Raw genomic sequence first — 18,691 nt, forward strand, 5'->3', positions numbered from 1 at the left:
ATCGAAGTCAAGTAATTGTTCCCATTTGTATTTTCGTTATAACTGTATTTATTTTATGGTGTTGTACGTATAGTGTGTCCCGAGGAAGATTTTCGGTGCAAATCTTTCATACCTGTATAGAAAATCGTGTTAATTCGTGTCGTGTCTTTTGAGGCCTTGTACAGTGTCCAACCTTGAGGCTTTCTTTTTCTCTCAGCGGTCCGTCGTTTGTGCTCCAATAACTTTCGTTCTCTGTTTTCCCAGGCTTTTCACCCCATAGCCTACTTCCTTGTTTAAAATCTCAACTAAAAAAAAACAAAAAAAACAAAAAAAACATTTCCTTCTCTGTTCTTATTTGTTGTTCTCATTCGTTTATTCGTTCTTATTCGTTCGTTCGTTCTTCGACCACGTGTTTCTCCCCCATTTCCCCAGATAGTTTTCACTGTTAAACTTTAAAATGTTTACACTTTCCCCTCAAGTTCTGTATTCCGTCGTATATTATAACACCTTTTTCTTCTTCTTCTTTAAAAGGCTGCTTTTGACATGCTCACCAAAGCTATTCATTCCAAAAAAAAATTCCATCTCTTACAGTGCCTCTTTTCTACATTCCCTAAACTCTCCTGCACTCCATCCTCCCTCCAGCGTCCTTTCAACGTATTTTTGACTCGAAGGTCACAAGAAACTCATTTTGCATTAAATGTTCGTTTCCCATTAATCGTACACTTTCTAAAATCCAATCTCACCCCTCCCCTCCAAATCTTCCCCATAACCCCTCCCCTCCAAATCTTCCACATCACCCCTCCCCTCCAAATCTTCCCCATCACCCATCCCTTTCAAATCTTCCCCCTTGCCCCTCCCCTCCAAATCCTCCCCATCACCCATCCCTTTCAAATCTCCCCCCTTGCCCCTTCCCTCCTAAACTCCCCCCCACACCCCTCCCCTCCAAGACTCCCCCTCGCCCCTCCCCTCCTAGACTCCCCCCCTCACCCCTCCCCTCTAAATCTCCCCCATATCCCATCCCTTTCAAATCCCTCCCCTTGTCCCTTCCCTCCTAAACTCCCCCCTCGCCCCTCCCCTTCAAATCTCCCCACCCTCATTTCTTCTCAATTTCCCCCCTCTCACTCCACCTCCTCAAAGCATCCTCCCCGCTTCTTCCCCCTTCCAACTCTCACCTCCATCTCCCCCAACCTTCTGCCTCGCTCTTCCCCCTCCTCAAATAACACCTCATTGTGCCTCACCCAATCACCATCAAACCTTTTGTCCGCCCCATCCTTCCCTTTCTCCGAGCTATTCTGAAATCTCTAACACACCTTCAACAGCTCTCCCTACCTCTTCCACATCTTACCCTACCCCTCCTACCCCCTGTTCTGTATCCGATGCTCCCCCTTCCTCTTCATTAATGGTATGGACCTCAAACATCCGGGGCCTTCGTTCAAACTTAACAGATCTTCTTTTTTTTTTTTTCTTTTTTTTTGTATACTGAATCGAGGCTCGTGAAAGAGCTAACATTTACTTCACAAACAAATCGACCAGACAAACAAAATACACAAAAAGAGGGAGCGGAAGACAAGATGGGGAGAAAAGGGGAAGCACACAAACACAACATCCGAGAGCAGGGAGATGTGTGGAAGGGAGAGGGCCCGGGGGGAGGAGGCATGGGAAGGGGGGGGGGGGTGGAGGGAGAAGTATAAAGCACAAGGACACCAAGGACTTCCAGGACAGAAGTTGGTATTTCAAAAAGTGGAATTGGGGTGAAATTAGCGGGGGTAGAAAAGATCAAGGTTTTGGATGGGGGAAGATAAGAGATGGTGGTGAACAGCTGTTTTAAAGACTTGGAGGGTGGAGTGGGATTGAAGAGAGTGAGGGAGTTTGTTCCAGAGGCGGGAGAAAAGAGGCATGAAGGAGTGGAGGAGAGCAGAGAATCTTGATTTTGGCAGTTTAACCAAAAGAGGGTTGCAGGCAGATCTTGTGCGACCTGTAGGAATATTTGCGGGACAGAGCCCAGAGAGAGCTGGGGGGGCAAGGCCAGAGAGGAGTCGGTAGAAGACGGAAAGACCACCAACCTGCCTGCGGTGAGTGAGTGAGAGGCCCTTGGAGTTAGCTTCATCGCGGGAGATTCCAATGATTCTGAATGCTTTGGTTTCAACAGCGCGAAGGCGAGCTAGGTGTGAGGCAGGAGCACCAGCCCAAAGGGGAGAGCAGTATTCCATTGAGCTGCGGATGAAAGCTTTGTATGTGGTGAGGAGCTCAGGTGTGCCAAGGAAGGACTTCACACGACGGAGGATGCCCAGTCGGCGACCGGCTTTAGAGGCCAGATTTGAAATGTGGTTTTTCCAGGAAAGATCATGGCAGATAGTGAGACCCAAAAGCTTGAGTGACAGAACTTCTTGGAGAGGATTATTCAGAAAGTGGATGGGAGGGTTGTCCAGTCGGTCTTTTCGGAGAGACATCGTAAGAGTGTGAGATTTGTCAGGATTGAAAGACATGTTCCACTTGTTTGCCCAGTCTGTGATTTTGTCAAGATCTGCAGAGAGTGAGGAGGCTGCAGACTGCCGATCTGAGGGAAGAAGAATGGAGAGACAGAGAGTAGAGTCGTCAGCAAAGAGATAGAGAGGATTTTCAAGTGAGTCAGAGAGATCATTGATGAAGACCAGAAAAAGCACAGGGCCCAGAACACTGCCTTGGGGAACTCCAGCCTGAACAGGAAGAGGAGATGAGAGAAACCCATTTAGGGCCACACGTTGACTACGACTAGAGAGGAAGTCCGCCAGCCATGCGTGGAGATTTCCATGGATACCAAAAGAGGAGAGTTTGGTGAGCAGAGCGGGGTGCCAGACCGTATCGAAGGCACGTGATATGTCAAGGGAGACTGCTCTAATTTCCTGTTTGGCATTGAGGACCTCCATCCATTGTTGAGAAAGCAGAAGCAGCATGTCCAGAGTGGAGTGTCCAGGTCTGAAACCAAATTGATGATCAGAGATCAAGCCATTGGAGAAGAGGAAAGATTTCATATCTGAAGCAATGATGGATTCCATGACTTTGCTGATAATTGGGAGAAGGCTGATTGGTCTGTAGTTGCTGGGATCTGTTTTTGCACCTTTTTTGTGCAAAGCGGTGATGTTGGCAGATTTCCAAGCAGATGGAAGATGACCTTGAGCAAAAGAGAGGGTGAAGAGAACAGAAAGAGGGAGTGAAAGAGCGGAAGAACATGATTTTAGGACCCGTGGGCTGATGCCGTCAGGTCCAGTTGCAGAATCAGAGTCGAGGGTTGACAGAAACTTTTCCACCTTGTCAGGAGGAAAGGACACAGAGTCCAGGAGCAGCTGGGTATGACTGGGTACGGTGGGTACCGAGAGGGATGGGTTTGGGACACAAGATTTAGAGGCAAACACAGAGTTGAGGCATTCAGCTTTTTCAAGTGTGGAGTCAGCCGTGTGGCCATTTAAGGTGAGGGAGGGGATGGAGGGGGAACAAACACCAGAAACAGATTTTACCAGACGCCACCAGGATTTGGAAGAGGGAGACAGATAAGAGAGTTCGGTCCTGAGGACGGAGAGATATTGTTTCCTGGCTCTCCTGAGGGTGGACACACACTTGTTTCGGGCTTTGTGAAAGGAAATGAGATTTCCTTCCGTTGGATTTGCTTTCCAGGAGACGAAAGCAAGTTGTTTCTGGGCAATAGCCTCACCACAAGATTCCGTGTACCATGGACGGGAGGAAGGGTATGACAACTGAAGACGAGAAGGGATAAATCTGTGCACGAGAGAGAGCAATTTACTTTGGAAGAATTCCCAGGATGAGTTGATGTCAGAGGCAGTAGAGATGGGAGACCAGTCCAGATGATTGATGGCTGCTTGAAGACCGTGCCAGTTGGCCTGAGTGAAATGCCAGACTCGTCGACGCTGAGGAGGCTCTCTGAAAATGGTCAGAGAGATGTCCACTTTAACAAGCACATGATCAGAAGAGCCGATTGGAGCAGAAGAAGAGCAGCAGACATTTTCAGGGAAGTTAGTCATAACCAAGTCCAGAAGAGAAGATTCTCCGTTGACTGAGATCCGGGTTGGGAAATTGACAGATTGTGTCAGTCCCAGTGAGTCACAGAAGTCCTTTGCTGAAGAGCCATGGCTGGTGAGAGAGGTACCCACCCCCAGCCAACTGGCATGGTGGCAGTTGAAATCGCCACATATGAGGAAGAGAGAGTTGGGATGGGTAGATAGAAGTTGCTCTATATTATCAGACAGCGAGATGTAGATGGAGTCATCACTGTTTGGTGGACGGTACAACACGCATATGAACAAAAGGTGGGAGCGAAGGGGAAGCCGTAGCCAAAGGTATTCCTGGGGGTGAGGTGGAGAGAGGGCAGTGCAGGGCGAGTGAGGAAGAGAGTTTTTTATAAAGATAGCAACCCCACCTCCAGAACGAGGCTCAGGTCTATCATACCGGAGGAGGGAGTAACCTGGGAGAGATACCAAGGAATCAGAGACATCATGAAGGAGGAAGGTTTCTGTTAAGCAGATCACGTCTGGTTTGTCAGAAGCAACCTGTATGGAGAGATCAGTTAAGTTTGAGCGAAGGCCCCGGATGTTTGAGGTCCATACTGTTAAGGAAGAGGAAGGGGGAGCAGCGGATACAGAACAGGGGGGGGGGAGCGGTAGGGCAGGATGTGGAAGAGGAGGAAGAGGTAGGGAGAGCTATTGCAGGTGTGTCAGAGATTACAGAATAGCTTGGAGAAAGGGAAGAATGGGGCGGACAAAAGGTTTGATGGTGTTTGGGTGAGGCGCAGTGAGGTGTTATTTGAGGAGGGGGAAGAGTGAGGCAGAAGGTTGAGGAAGATGAAGGTGAAAGTTGGAAGGGGGAAGAAGCGGGGAGGACGCTTTGAGGAGGAGGGGTGAGAGGGGAGTCTAGGAGGGGAGGAGTGAGGGAGAGTCTCGGAGGGGAGGGGTGTGGGGGGAGTTTAGGAGGGAAGGGGCAGGGGGGGGAGATTTGAAAGGGATGGGTGTTTGGGAAGATTTGGGGGGGAGGGGCAAGGGGGAAGATTTGACAGAGATGGGTGATGGGGAAGATTTGGAGGGGAGGGGTGTGATTGGATTTTGAAAAGTGTACGATTTATGGGAAACGAACATTTATTGCAAAATGAGTTTCTTGAGACATTCGAGTCAAAAATACGTTTGAGGACGCTGAAGGATGGGTGGAGTTCTGGAGAGTTTAGGGAATGAATGAAAGATGCACTGCAAGAGATGGAATTTTTTTTTGGAATGAATAGAATTGGTGAGCAAGTCAAAAGCATCCTTTTATAGAAGAAGTAGAAAAAAGTGTTATAGAATATGACATAATAATAAAGTTATTCAGGGGACAGATGAAACATGTATTAACAACTTGATCACGTGATCTCGAACAACGTGGTCGAAGAACGAAAGAACAAATAACGAAGAACGAAAGAGCAAAAGAACGAAGAACGAAAGAACAAATAAGAACGCACAAGCGGATAAGAACAGGAAAGGGAAAAAAATTTTTTTTTTTTTTTTTAGATTTTAAAACAAGGGAGTATGGGTGAAAGACCGTGAAAAACAGAGACCGAAAGTAGGTGCAGCGCGATCGAAGAACCGCTGAGACAAAAAACAAAAGCCTCAAGCCAAGGTCTGAGGACACGGTAGCCTACTAGTACTACACTAGGCCTCAGAATGCACGATACGAAAAAACCGACGATTCTGTACACAGGTATGAAAAACCAACACCGAGAAACCTATTAAAGTCACCCCAATAGGTACATGCACCGAAAGAAAGATAAAGATACGACAAAAACACAAATGTGAAAGATCACTTAGCTTCGAAAGCGTGAGCGCATGGAACAGCTTCGAAAAGACGTGACCTCGCCGTGATCTCGCGAGATCTCCCCGTACAGGTTGCTTCTCTCCATACATCTCTCCATACAGGTTGCTTCTGACAAACCAGACATGATCTGCTTAACAGAAACTTTCCTCCTTCATGATGTCTCTGATTCCTTAGTATCTCTCCCGGGTTACTCCCTCCCCCGGTATGATAGACCTGAGCCTCGTCCTGGTGGTGGGGTTGCTACCTTTATCAAAAACTCTCTTCCTCACTCTCCTTGCACTGCACTCTCTCCACCTCACCCCCAGGAATACCTCTGGCTACGGCTTCCCCTTCGCTCCCACCTCTTGTTCATATGTGTGTTGTACCGTCCACCAAACAGTGATGACTCCATCTACATCTCGATGTCTGATAATATGGACCAACTTTTATCTACTCATCCCAACTCTCTCTTCCTCATATGTGGTGATTTCAATTGTCACCATGCCAGTTGGCTGGGTGGGGGTAACTCTCTCACCAGCCATGGCTCCTCAGCAAAGGACTGCTGCGACTCACTGGGACTGACACAATCTGTCAATTTCCCGACCCGGATCTCAGTCAACGAAGCATCTTCTCTTCTGGACTTGGTTATGACTAACTTCCCTGAAAATGTCTGCTGCTCTTCTTCTGCTCCAATCGGCTCATCTGATCATGTGCTTGTTAAAGTGGACATCTCTCTGACCATTCTCAGGGAGCCTGCTCAGCGTCGACGAGTCTGGCATTTCACTCAGGCCAACTGGCACGGTCTTCAAGCAGCCATCAATCATCTGGACTGGTCTCCCATCTCTACCACCTCTGACATCAACTCATCCTGGGAATTCTTCCAAAGTAAATTGCTCTCTCTCATGCACAGATTTATCCCATCTCGTCTTCAGTTTTCATACCCTTCCTCCCGTCCATGGTAAACGGAATCTTGTGGTGAGGCTGTTGCCCAGAAACAACTTGCCTTCGTCTCCTGGAAAGCAAATCGAACGGAAGGAAATCTCATTTCCTTTCACAAAGCCCGAAACAAGTGTGTGTCCACCCTCAGGAGAGCCAGGAAACAATATCTCTCCATTCTCAAGACCGAACTCTCTTATCTGTCTCCCTCTTCCAAATCCTGGTGGCGTCTGGTCAAATCTGTTTCTGGTGTTTGTTCCCCCTCCATCCCCTCCCTTACCTCAAACGGCTACACAGCTGACTCCACACGTGAAAAAGCTGAATGCCTCAACTCTGTGTTTGCCTCTAAATCTTGTGTCCCAAACCCATCCCTCTCTGTACCCACCGTACCCAGTTCTACCCAGCTGCTCCTGGACTCCGTGTCCTTTCCCCCTGACAAGGTGGAAAAGTTTCTGTCAACCCTCGACTCTGATTCTGCAACTGGACCTGACGGCATCAGCCCATGGGTCCTAAAATCCTGTTCTTCTGCTCTTTCACTCCCTCTCTCTGTTCTCTTCACCCTCTCTTTTGCTCAAGGTCAACTGCCATCTGCTTGGAAATCACCCAACATCACCGCGTTGCACAAAAAAGGTGCAAAAACAGATCCTAGCAACTACAGACCAATCAGCCTTCTCCCAATTATCAGCAAAGTCATGGAATCCATCATTGCTTCGGATATGAAATCTTTCCTCTTCTCCAATGGCTTGATCTCTGATCATCAATTTAGTTTCAGACCAGGTCACTCTACTCTGGACATGCTGCTTCTGCTGTCTCAACAATGGATGGAGGTCCTCAATGCCAAACAGGAAATTAGAGCTGTCTCCCTCGACATATCACGTGCCTTCGATACGGTCTGGCACCCCGCTCTGCTCACCAAACGCTCCTCCTTTGGTATCCATGGAAATCTCCACGCATGGCTGGCGGACTTCCTCTCTAGTCGTAGTCAACGTGTGGCCCTGAATGGGTTTCTCTCATCTCCTCTTCCTGTTCAGGATGGAGTTCCCCAAGGCAGTGTTCTGGGCCCTGTGCTTTTTCTGGTCTTCATCAATGATCTCTCTGACTCTCTTGAAAATCCTCTCTATCTCTTTGCTGACGACTCTACTCTCTGTCGCTCCATTCCTCATCCCTCAGATCGGCAGTCTGCAGCCTCCTCACTCTCTGCAGACCTGGACAAAATCACAGACTGGGCAAACAAGTGGAACATGTCTTTCAATCCTGACAAATCTCACACTCTTACGATGTCTCTCCGAAAAGACGGAATGGACAACCCTCCCATCTACTTTCTGAATAATCCTCTCCAAGAAGTTCTGTCACTCAAGCTTTTGGGTCTCACTATCTGCCATGATCTTTCCTGGGAAAACCACATTTCCAAGCTGGCCTCCAAAGCCAGTCGCCGACTGGGCTTCCTCCGTCGTGCGAAGTCCTTCCTTGGCACACCTGAGCTCCTCACCACATACAAGGCTTTCATCCGCAGCTCAATGGAGTACTGCTCTCCCCTCTGGGCTGGTGCTCCTGCCTCACACCTAGCTCGTCTTCACGCTGTTGAAACCAAAGCATTCAGAATCATTGGAATCTCCCGCGATGACGCTATCTCCGAGGGCCTTTCACTTACTCACCGCAGGCAGGTTGGTGGTCTTTCCGTCTTCGACCGACTCCTCTCCGGCCTTGCTTCCCCAGCTCTCTCTGGGCTCTGTCCCCCAAATATTCATACAGGTTGCACAAGATCTGCCTGCAACCCTCTTATGGTTAAACTGCCAAAATCAAGACTCTCTGCTCACCTTCACTCCTTAATTCCTCTTTTCTCCCACCTCTGGAACAAACTCCCTCACTCTCTTCAATCCCACTCCTCCCTCCAGGTCTTTAAAACGGCTGTTCACCACCATCACTTATCTTCCCCAATCCAAAACCTTGATCTTTTCTACCCCCGCTAATTTCACCCCAAATCCACTTTTTGAGGTGTCGACTTCTTTCCTGGAAGTCCTTGGTGGCCTTGCGTTTTATACCTATCCTGCCCCCCCCCACCCCCCAGGCGCTCTCCCTCCCACACATCTCCCGATGTCCCTGCTCTCAAATGTTGTGTTTGTGTGCTTCCTCCCCTTCTCTTCACATCTTGTCGACCGCTCCCCTTTTTATATGCTTTGTTTACTTGTTTGTTTGATTTGTTTGTTTGATAAATGTTAGCTCTTTCATGAGCCTCGACTCTGTATACAGAAAACAAACAAACAAAAAAAAAACTAAGTACTAACACCGGCCGTGAAGCAAGGAAATAACCCCACCCGAACAACGGTTTCAGTGGACACGCCGAGCGATAGCGAGCCGCGGTTCGGGCCGTTAACAGGAACTAACCCGATTGGAGCGGTTGTGATCGTGCCACGCTTACCCAATGGAGAAATCACTAAGACGGTCGAATTAAGAGGAAACAGGAAGAACAAGTAATTTATTACACACTTTGTACAATGAAGAGGAAGAAGAAGAAGGAGCAATGTACAGTGAAGAAGAAGAAGCAGATGCACAGGGAAGCCTTATACAGTCTTATACTTATCCCCTGGACACGGGCCCGTTCACACTCAGTCACACTCTCAGACTCACTCACACGGGGTTTGTAGATGGTCAGGCGATGGTCCCAAGGATCTCGTTCACAGCTCGCTCTGGTCCCCGACTCGTACCGTGAAGACGATGGTAGACGGCAGGCAAGCTCTCCGCGTGGCCTTGGCGCGAAGCGGACAATTATATCGGGGAAAGGTAGGCTGGGCTAACGGTTACGTTGTGGCTCACGGCCGCGTATGTAATAGAAGGACCGGCGCTTGAAATGCGCTCCCCGCAAGCCCACAGCCAAATTCCCAACGAGCCCTTGCAATCAATCAGGATAGCGCGTCTCTCACAATAGTCCTTCACAATGGCGCTTTCCCCAGCGAGTCCTTGAATAAGGGCGCCTTCCACAAAAGTCCTTGGTTCTCTGGCAAGTTCTTTACACAGGCACTCTCCCATCAAAGTCTTTGTAACCAACAATGCAATGCGCTCCAACCAAGTCCAAGTCCTCTGGTAAGTCCTTCAGAGGGCTTTGCGCGCTGGGTTATATAGCGCTGCCCAGCGAACCCTCTCGAACCTCCAGCCACGCCATTACCATGCCCTATCAGGCCATCTCGCCTCAGCCCTGATTGGCTGGTGGTCCTTACCGTCCCCCTGCCGACCCCGATCTCAGCCTCGCTGCCGCTCCACCCCCTTTTTGGGCCCACCTCGTGTCACTGGGCTAGTTCCAGCAAACCAGCACAACAAGAGCAGCAAACGCTGTTGGCAGCCAAAGCGTAACAACTGCGAGTTGTCAAAGGGGCCGCGGGATGGATTCTGCCCAACGAGGTGGAATTTGGAGGGTGGAGGCAAAATGGAAGGGAGTCTACCTTATTTGATTTACACAACGCAGATGATTTACTAGGGAAATGGCCTTATCCTAAACACATACTATGACATAACTAATGTTCTAAATGGGCCTACGTGTTTTTTTGGCCTAACTATGGGGTGCAACCTTTAACCTTTATTAATCAAATATGTACACTTTCAGAACCGCAATAGTATCAAACAAGCCCGGCTATGCCGATGTTAGACTTTCCGTCTTGTTTTTTTTGTTAAGGTTTAAATGCGCACCTATCACGTGACCATGTGCAGTTTAGAAGAGTGAGCCGCCATTCTCAAAGAGGGCAAATCAGCGCTGTTTCCGTCAGCCGGCCGCGACATTCAAAACACGGCAACGGTTCAGTTTTGTTGATGTTTTACCGCATGTGATGTACCCCAGTGTGTGTGTGTGTGTGTGTGTGTGTGTGTGTGTGTGTGTGTGTGTGTGTGTGTGTGTGTGTGTGTGTGTGTGTGTGTGTGTGTGTGTGTTGTGCATGCATGCGGCATGTTTTTTGTGTAGTTCTACTGGAGCTTTCTGATATGGAATTTCTGATTTGTGTAGTTCTTGCGAAATGATTGTTATGATCTCCTGAGTTAATTAACCTAATTAACTACAAATAATCCTGAAGAATTCCCATGTTTCTAAATGCACGCCATGTTAAGGTGTATAGAGAAGCTTAATAGGTCCTTCCATGGCATGCCATTCTCATTACTAAATAAATAACAAAAACAATGATAATATTTTACAAAGCATTTATTCCAACTCAAGCACTATAGCAGGCAGGTGTGCTGCAAGGCCATGAAAGGCGATGAAAATTTGGTCCATTTGGACCAACGGGCTCACTCGTAGATATAAAAGACCTGCGCACTCCTATAGTGTGAAATGATGGCGCTGACAGTGTGTGCTGGTCAAAGCCCGTCACCGCCATGTGCGCCGAGGTTGTGAAGATCAAGGCAGGGGGTTCTCCCCACAAAGCCCGGCACCGCCATGTGCGCCGAGATTGTGAAGATCAAGGCAGGGGGTTCTCCCCACAAAGCCCGGCACCGCCATGCGCCGAGGTTGTGAAGATCAAGGCAGGGGGATCTCCCCACAAAAGAGATCAGATAGGACAGCGGAATGTGAATTATTTTATTCATCGTAAATTTTGCTATTTTGGAATAGACGGCGCTTGTGTTTCTGAATGAAAATGTCACTCACATCATGTGGGGATATGGTGACGTCATGGTGTATGTTCATGAGGGCCAGAGATGCCATCCGACTTTCTCCCATGGAATTTCTTAGGTAGGTCTTCAGACGACGCAGGCAAGAAAATGAGTGTTCGGCTTCACAGGAGCCGACAGGGAGGGTGCATCCAATATGGAGTAGGACTTTGATGGATGGAAATTCGTCTCCATCTACTGCGCAGAAACAATCCATGAATGTGCTTGGACGCGTGTGGTTGGGCTTCCTTCTCCAAAACATCTGCCAGCCTCAGCTCATGTATCAGTCCTGCGGGATGTTCCATGTCGTTTTTCCAACGCAACAGCTTCTGATGTCGGGCTGGAATGTCGCAGGTATCGGCGATTATTGCAGATGGCATCAGCAGAAACAGATCGCTACCTTCCCGATTTTCAGCACAGAATCGGGTGTCCATTTCCTGGCTGATGTGGTCGAGAAATGGAATGGACATGTTTCTGAGGTAGAAGAGCAAGGGAGTATTGGCGGCGGTGTTAGGACGATGGATTTGTCGTTTTACAACTCTCGGCATTGTGACATCACCTCCGACAGATTCTAGCATGGCCTCAGCGTGATCAAACCACAGAGAGAATTCAGTTTCTGCATTTGACCGTAGTTGAGTGAGCGCGTCCTTCTTGTCGTCAATCATAGAGTATGCCTCCAGCACATCCATGCCGTTGCATTGCAGCTTGTGGGCAAGACCTTTTAAAGTATGTCGGCTGTTCTTCACTGAAATGAATACAACAACAAACTGAAAATACGTCAGTGAACTCAGAATTCCCTGTGCAGACACGCGGCTATCACGGTCCCACCCCCAGGAATTCTCATCACCGTCGGGATTTACAATCCTGTCCAAACAAATACAGACAAATGGATATAACTCTTCGACTGTCTCGTAACAAGAGTGTGTCTCTATCCACCTCGTCTTGCACAGACCTTTCAGTTTTTTTGCTGAGGTTTCCCCTTCTTGCTCAGATAAGGTCTTTTCAAGGTACCGTTGGCTCTTGGGTGAGTTCTTGAAAAATCTATAAAGCTCATTAATGGTATCAATCATATTGCGAACCATGGATAGTCGACACGCTGCTGCGATAGACAAATTTAGCACATGACTGTTGCAGGGAGTGTAGAGCGCCAAAGGCTGGACAGCTTTAGTCTGCGCTTGAGTTCCGATTCTGGATGACGCCATTGATGATGCACCGTCATAGCTTTGCCCTCTTGCCTTACTGATGTCCACACCTCTTCTGAATAAACAATCTACGATGGCCTTTCCTATAGCTTCCCCAGTAGTTCTCTCTCGCTTTACGAAATCAAAGAATACGTCTTTAACTGAAGGTTGTGAGGCCAGGGTGTCGAGGAACCGGAGTGAAATACTGAGAATTTCATGGTTGGAATGAAGCTCCGTTACCTCATCGCCTATGATGGTGAAAAATCCTCCCTCCTTCAAACACTTGGTCAGCCCGTCTCTAATCTGGCTACCAATCTCTATCACTTCGTTCTGGATGGTCTTAGAGGTACAGCGAGCATTCTTGTTGCCACTCAGCAGATGCTCCAGTAAGATCTCATCGTTTTCAGCAATGTAACTCAAAATGGCGAGGAAATTTCCTTTGTTTGAGATGTCATCACATTTCAGCGAATTGTCGTCTCGATGTCCCCTGAGTGCTACGTTCTGCCGACCGCAGAGCAGCACCACACCGACAGTTTGTCGGAGGATGTGTAGATTTTTTTCATAGTTCAATTTGTTCTGCTTGTGTTACATATTTATGTGAATGTATGTGAATTACCATTCAGATCTTTGCTTATCCATGTTTAGTAGATTAAGGGTTGTTGGGGTTGGAGGGTCAGGAGCCCTTCTGAAATAGTGGCCGGAAACGGAAGTGACCGGAAAACGGAAGAGGAAAAGACACGAGGAAAAAGGACGGGTATTCTTCTTCTTCCTCGCCCCGCTCCGACGAAAGGGGGGATTGATTGAGCCGTGTGGAAAAGCGGCGTTCCCGAGCCTGTCTGGCGAGAGGAGTTACCGGGACGGATACCTGCCCGGTGGACGTCAAACTGTCGTGTGGCCGTGCACCGACCCAGCGTTTGGCGCCGTTCGCAACACCGTCTAAAAAGACGCGTACGGGTCGCCCGTTGGGGCCTAACACGCCTTGCAAGCGGCGTGGGGCTTTTGGCTAGCTTTCCCGTACCCGCTTCGCGTGGCCACGAGGGGCTGCAGCCGGGGTGCCTGGTAGCGGTACGATACCTGCCCGGTGGAAACACGTCCACCCGGGGTTCGTTCAACCGCCGAGTGCGGCGACGCCGACCATCATCTTGGTCAGGAGGGGCCCAGAGACATTGTGCGGGACCGAGACCAAAAGGGGGTCGTGAGTACTCACCGGGACACACATATATAAGATGGCCATCTTCATCATAGGGAATTGATTGTGGATTGAGAATTGTTGATGGTTGTGTATTGTTGATTGCTCGGGGAAAATCTCCGTGGTTGTGTCATTGAAATTGTATGGTATCATTACCATTGAAATATATCCTTGAACATCAGTTGTCTCTTGGGTGAAATTCATATGGATTGCGTGGCGAAAGCGCATATATAATACAGCTTTCTGGCGAAGTTCCTCTCACGGTCCGGGGGTCACCGAGACCAGGTATTCACCGAGGGGACCACGTAACAGAATTGGGGGCTCGTCCGGGATCTAAAATTGTATAACATAATAAAATAATAATATTTTATTAATTAAAATTTATTAATTAATTATTAATTGGTAAAAATTTTTGAGAAATTGGGGTAAAGTCTTGGGTGAAGGTTAACAGGTGTTAACGATAGACACCATGGCGTTTGTGGCACAGAACTTTGGGGTAACCCCGAGTGAGGCACAGTTCCGAGCGTTGCTAAAGTCGGACCTCTTGAAATTGGCCAAACATTTTAACTTGGAGGTCCGAACTAATTTGAGGAAGGCAGAGTTGCAGGCCACGGTGATACAATCTATGGTGGGATTAGGAACATGGGACGAGTTAGCCTGGGAGTGGCTACCCGAAGAACCAGAAGATGTTGAGCTCCGGAAACTGGAGTTGCAATTACGGAGCCAGGAACGGATTAAAGAAGAAGAAAGGAAAGCAGAAAAGGAAAGAGCAGAAGAAGAAAGGAAAGCAGAAGAGAGGAGAGAAGAGAAGCAAGCAGAGGAAAGGAGAGTGGAACGAGAACTCCAGGAAAGGTTAAAAGAAGAAGAAAGGAAAGCAGAAGCGAGGAGAGAAGAGAAACAAGCAGAGGAAAGGAGAGTGGAACGAGAACTCCAGGAAAGGTTAAAAGAAGAAGAAAGGAAAGCAGAAGCAGAGGAAAGGAGAGTGGAACGAGAACTCCAGGAAAGGTTAGAAGGGAGAAAAGCAGAGGAGAGGAGAGCTGCAAGGGACCTCGAAGCAGAGGAGAGAAAAGCGGAAAGGGAATTAAAGGAACGTGACATGGAGCTTCAGCAAGAAATCAAATTCAAGGAGCTGGAGTTAATGAGAGAACGGGGAGAGGCACCACCCTTGCTGACGGGGTCGACACCTAACCAGAAAACCTGGGATGTGGGCAGACATGTGAGGCTGGTTCCACCGTTCAGTGAAAAGGAAGTCGCGAAATTTTTTCCACACTTTGAGAAAGTGGCTCGACAATTAAACTGGCCGGAGGAGGCCTGGACCATACTCGTGCAAAGTGTGCTGGTGGGGAAAGCTCAGGAAATTTATTCGGCGCTACCAATGGACCAATGTGCAGATTATGAGGTACTGAAGAAGCACATCCTCAAAGCCTATGAGTTGGTTCCGGAAGCTTACAGGCAAAAATTCAGGAATGCCAGGAAGAGGGAGAGTGAGACCCATGTGGAGTTTGCCAGAGTGAAAGAAAACATGTTTGATCGGTGGTGTGAGTCAAAAGGAGTCGGGAAAGACTTCGAAACATTGCGGGACTTGATCCTGGTGGAGGAATTCCAGCAGTGTGTCCACGAGGACATCAAAGTGTACCTGCAGGAAAAGAAAGTACCAAAGTTGTGGGACGCAGCCACCATGGCAGATGATTATGCTTTAACCCACCGAATAGGGGTCCACAAACCTAACTCCTCGCCTAGACTTCAGCAGGGGAGTTATGGAACAGCAGGTGCGGAGAACGACCATACATGGCGGCGGCCTCGAGATGATTATGGGGACAACTATGATACCCCACCTGTTCGAAATCAGAGGGATGCGGGCCCAAGACAAACTTATAGTTCGGGGGGCCCGAGGCAGACCACGAGTTTTTCCTCCGGGCCTACTTGCGCTTTTTGCAAGAAACCTGGACACTTGATGTCCAGTTGTTACCGCATGAAAAGCGAAGACCCAGAGCGGAGTCTGACTACTACGACTCCAAACGCAATGGCCATTGTGAGAAATCGCCATCAAAAGGGTTACCAACCATTTATTTCAGAGGGGTTTGTGTCACGGGATGGAGCCTCGACTAACCGGAAACCGGTTAGGATATTGAGGGTCACAGGGGCACATCAATCTTTAATGCTTGAAGGCATTTTGCCATGGTCCGAGGAGACGGCAACGGGGGATATTGTTCGTTTACAGGGGATCGGGGGCGGTGTTAGTGCTCCCCTTCATGTCATCCATTTGGAGTCCGATTTGGTGTCAGGACCGGTCACCGTCGGTTTACAAGCCACGCTTCCTGTAGAGGGTGTATCTGTGGTTATCGGGAATGATTTGGCCGGGGGTCAAGTTTATGGTAACCTGAGGGTTGGTAAAGAGCCCAGCAGGGAAAATAACGCCACACCAGCTCGGGATGGCGACAAAAGGGCCAAGTTATTTGTAGGGGGACTGAACTTCAAAACAGAGGAAGAAGTTCTGACCTCTGTCTTCAACAGATATGGGCCGCTGGTGGAAGTGCGGTTGGTAAGAGACTGGGAAACGCAACAGTCAAGAGGGTTCGGCTTTGTCACGTTTGCCAGCACAAAAGACGCCAGAGAGGCAGAGAAGAATTGGAATGGCAAGGATTTGGATGGTCGGACCATAACAGTAGGGAAGGCATTTCGTAGGCGTCGAGAGGTCTACAGGAGAGGACAACTGGGCGGTAGTTTTGGTGGTGGCCGCAATCAATATTATTATGGAGGCTCCCTGAGTTACGGCCGCTCCCGAAGGAAGGATGGGCAAAGTAGTGGCCGAGAAGGAGACCGCTATTCAGGGGACTACAGGGACAAGTGGTCCCACCCTAAGTATTAGGGAAGTTCTGAGAAGTTGAAGCACTGAATGCGGCGGAGCCGCCGAGCCAAGATTCCTACACGGATTAACCGTGAACGCCGTTCCTAAAGGCGTCCATGTAGTGAACTTTCATGCACGGACTAACCGTGAACTCCACGTTCCTCAAGGCGCCCATGTAGAGAACTTTCCTGCACGGACTAACCGTGAACTCTCCGTTCCTAAAGGCATCCATGTAGTGAATACTCGGCTTGGCCTGCCGGAAAAAGTGCTATCGAGTGGCTTAACTTTGGATCTTTGATCAACCCCTTAACCTTCATTCACAAGAAACTGACGGTCAAAGTCAGAGGGTCATGAGATGGAGTTTGATTTGGCAGGGACAATGTCGTTGCTGTTGCTTAGTCCAGAGTGAGTAATCTGGAGGGGTGGTGGTGAAATTTTGGTTGCTTTATTTTTAAGTAATAACTGTGCCCGGGGGGAACTGATAATGTGGGGGGGTTGAGTTATCTGGTTTGTTTCTCCAAATTGGCCGGCAAAGAAAGTTTTTGCTGGGTTCAAACTTTCTTTCTTGAAGGGGGGGAGTGTTACATATTTATGTGAATGTATGTGAATTACCATTCAGGTCTTTGCTTATCCATGTTTAGTAGATTAAGGGTTGTTGGGGTTGGAGGGTCAGGAGCCCTTCTGAAATAGTGGCCGGAAACGGAAGTGACCGGAAAACGGAAGAGGAAAAGACACGAGGAAAAAGTACGGGTATTCTTCTTCTTCCTCGCCCCGCTCCGACGAAAGGGGGGATTGATTGAGCCGTGTGGAAAAGCGGCGTTCCCGAGCCTGTCTGGCGAGAGGAGTTACCGGGACGGATACCTGCCCGGTGGACGTCAAACTGTCGTGTGGCCGTGCACCGACCCAGCGTTTGGCGCCGTTCGCGACACCGTCTAAAAAGACGCGTACGGGTCGCCCGTTGGGGCCTAACACGCCTTGCAAGCGGCGTGGGGCTTTTGGCTAGCTTTCCCGTACCCGCTTCGCGTGGCCACGAGGGGCTGCAGCCGGGGTGCCTGGTAGCGGTACGATACCTGCCCGGTGGAAACACGTCCACCCGGGGTTCGTTCAACCGCCCGAGTGCGGCGACGCCGACCATCATCTTGGTCAGGAGGGGCCCAGAGACATTGTGCGGGACCGAGACCAAAAGGGGGTCGTGAGTACTCACCGGGACACACATATATAAGATGGCCATCTTAATCATAGGGAATTGATTGTGGATTGAGAATTGTTGATGGTTGTGTATTGTTGATTGCTCGGGGAAAATCTCCGTGGTTGTGTCATTGAAATTGTATGGTATCATTACCATTGAAATATATCCTTGAACATCAGTTGTCTCTTGGGTGAAATTCATATGGATTGCGTGGCGAAAGCGCATATATAATACAGCTTTCTGGCGAAGTTCCTCTCACGGTCCGGGGGTCACCGAGACCAGGTATTCACCGAGGGGACCACGTAACACTTGGAAGTCAAATATGATATTCTGTGGGTCGGATTTCGGACACTTTCCATCAAATCATTAGCAGCAAGCATGGCTTGTTTATGGTAGTTCAGTGAATCGTGTGTCGCCAGTGCACCGTCTGTACCAGTTGCTTTCCGTAGGTTGGTTAAGGATGATCGAACTAGCACCCCTGACTTAATTTGATCATTTTTTGGAGGGAACATAACACAGAACTTACACATCCCACCTCCAAGTACAGAACTGTAAGCCAACCATTTGTAACGATCGAGCCACTCTCAGCGAAAATTCAGCACATATGAACCATTTTGTCCCTTACGGTTGATCCGTTGAACACACAGGGAATCAAAATGTTGTGGGCAGTGATGCTCGTTTAAGTACTTGATTTTCTCGTCACCCGGAAGCGACTCAATACGAACATTATCGGCCACAATATCACCGACATCATAAGGTGGCGCGGGCTGTTCGCCTTCCAACACGGGCACTGATTTGTCGTTTGTTGCATCACTCACTTTAAGAGTGTTTGTATTGCCAAGGGGATCGGAAGACGTGGTTGCTTCATTACGGCGTACTCGTACCTCTGGTGCCTCAGGTGCTGGTGCTGCGGCAGGCCTACCCAGTGG

This window comes from Myxine glutinosa, chromosome 14 (assembly GCF_964187855.1).
Source record: "Myxine glutinosa chromosome 14, kmMyxGlut1.1, whole genome shotgun sequence".
Taxonomy (NCBI): Eukaryota; Metazoa; Chordata; class Myxini; order Myxiniformes; family Myxinidae; genus Myxine; species Myxine glutinosa.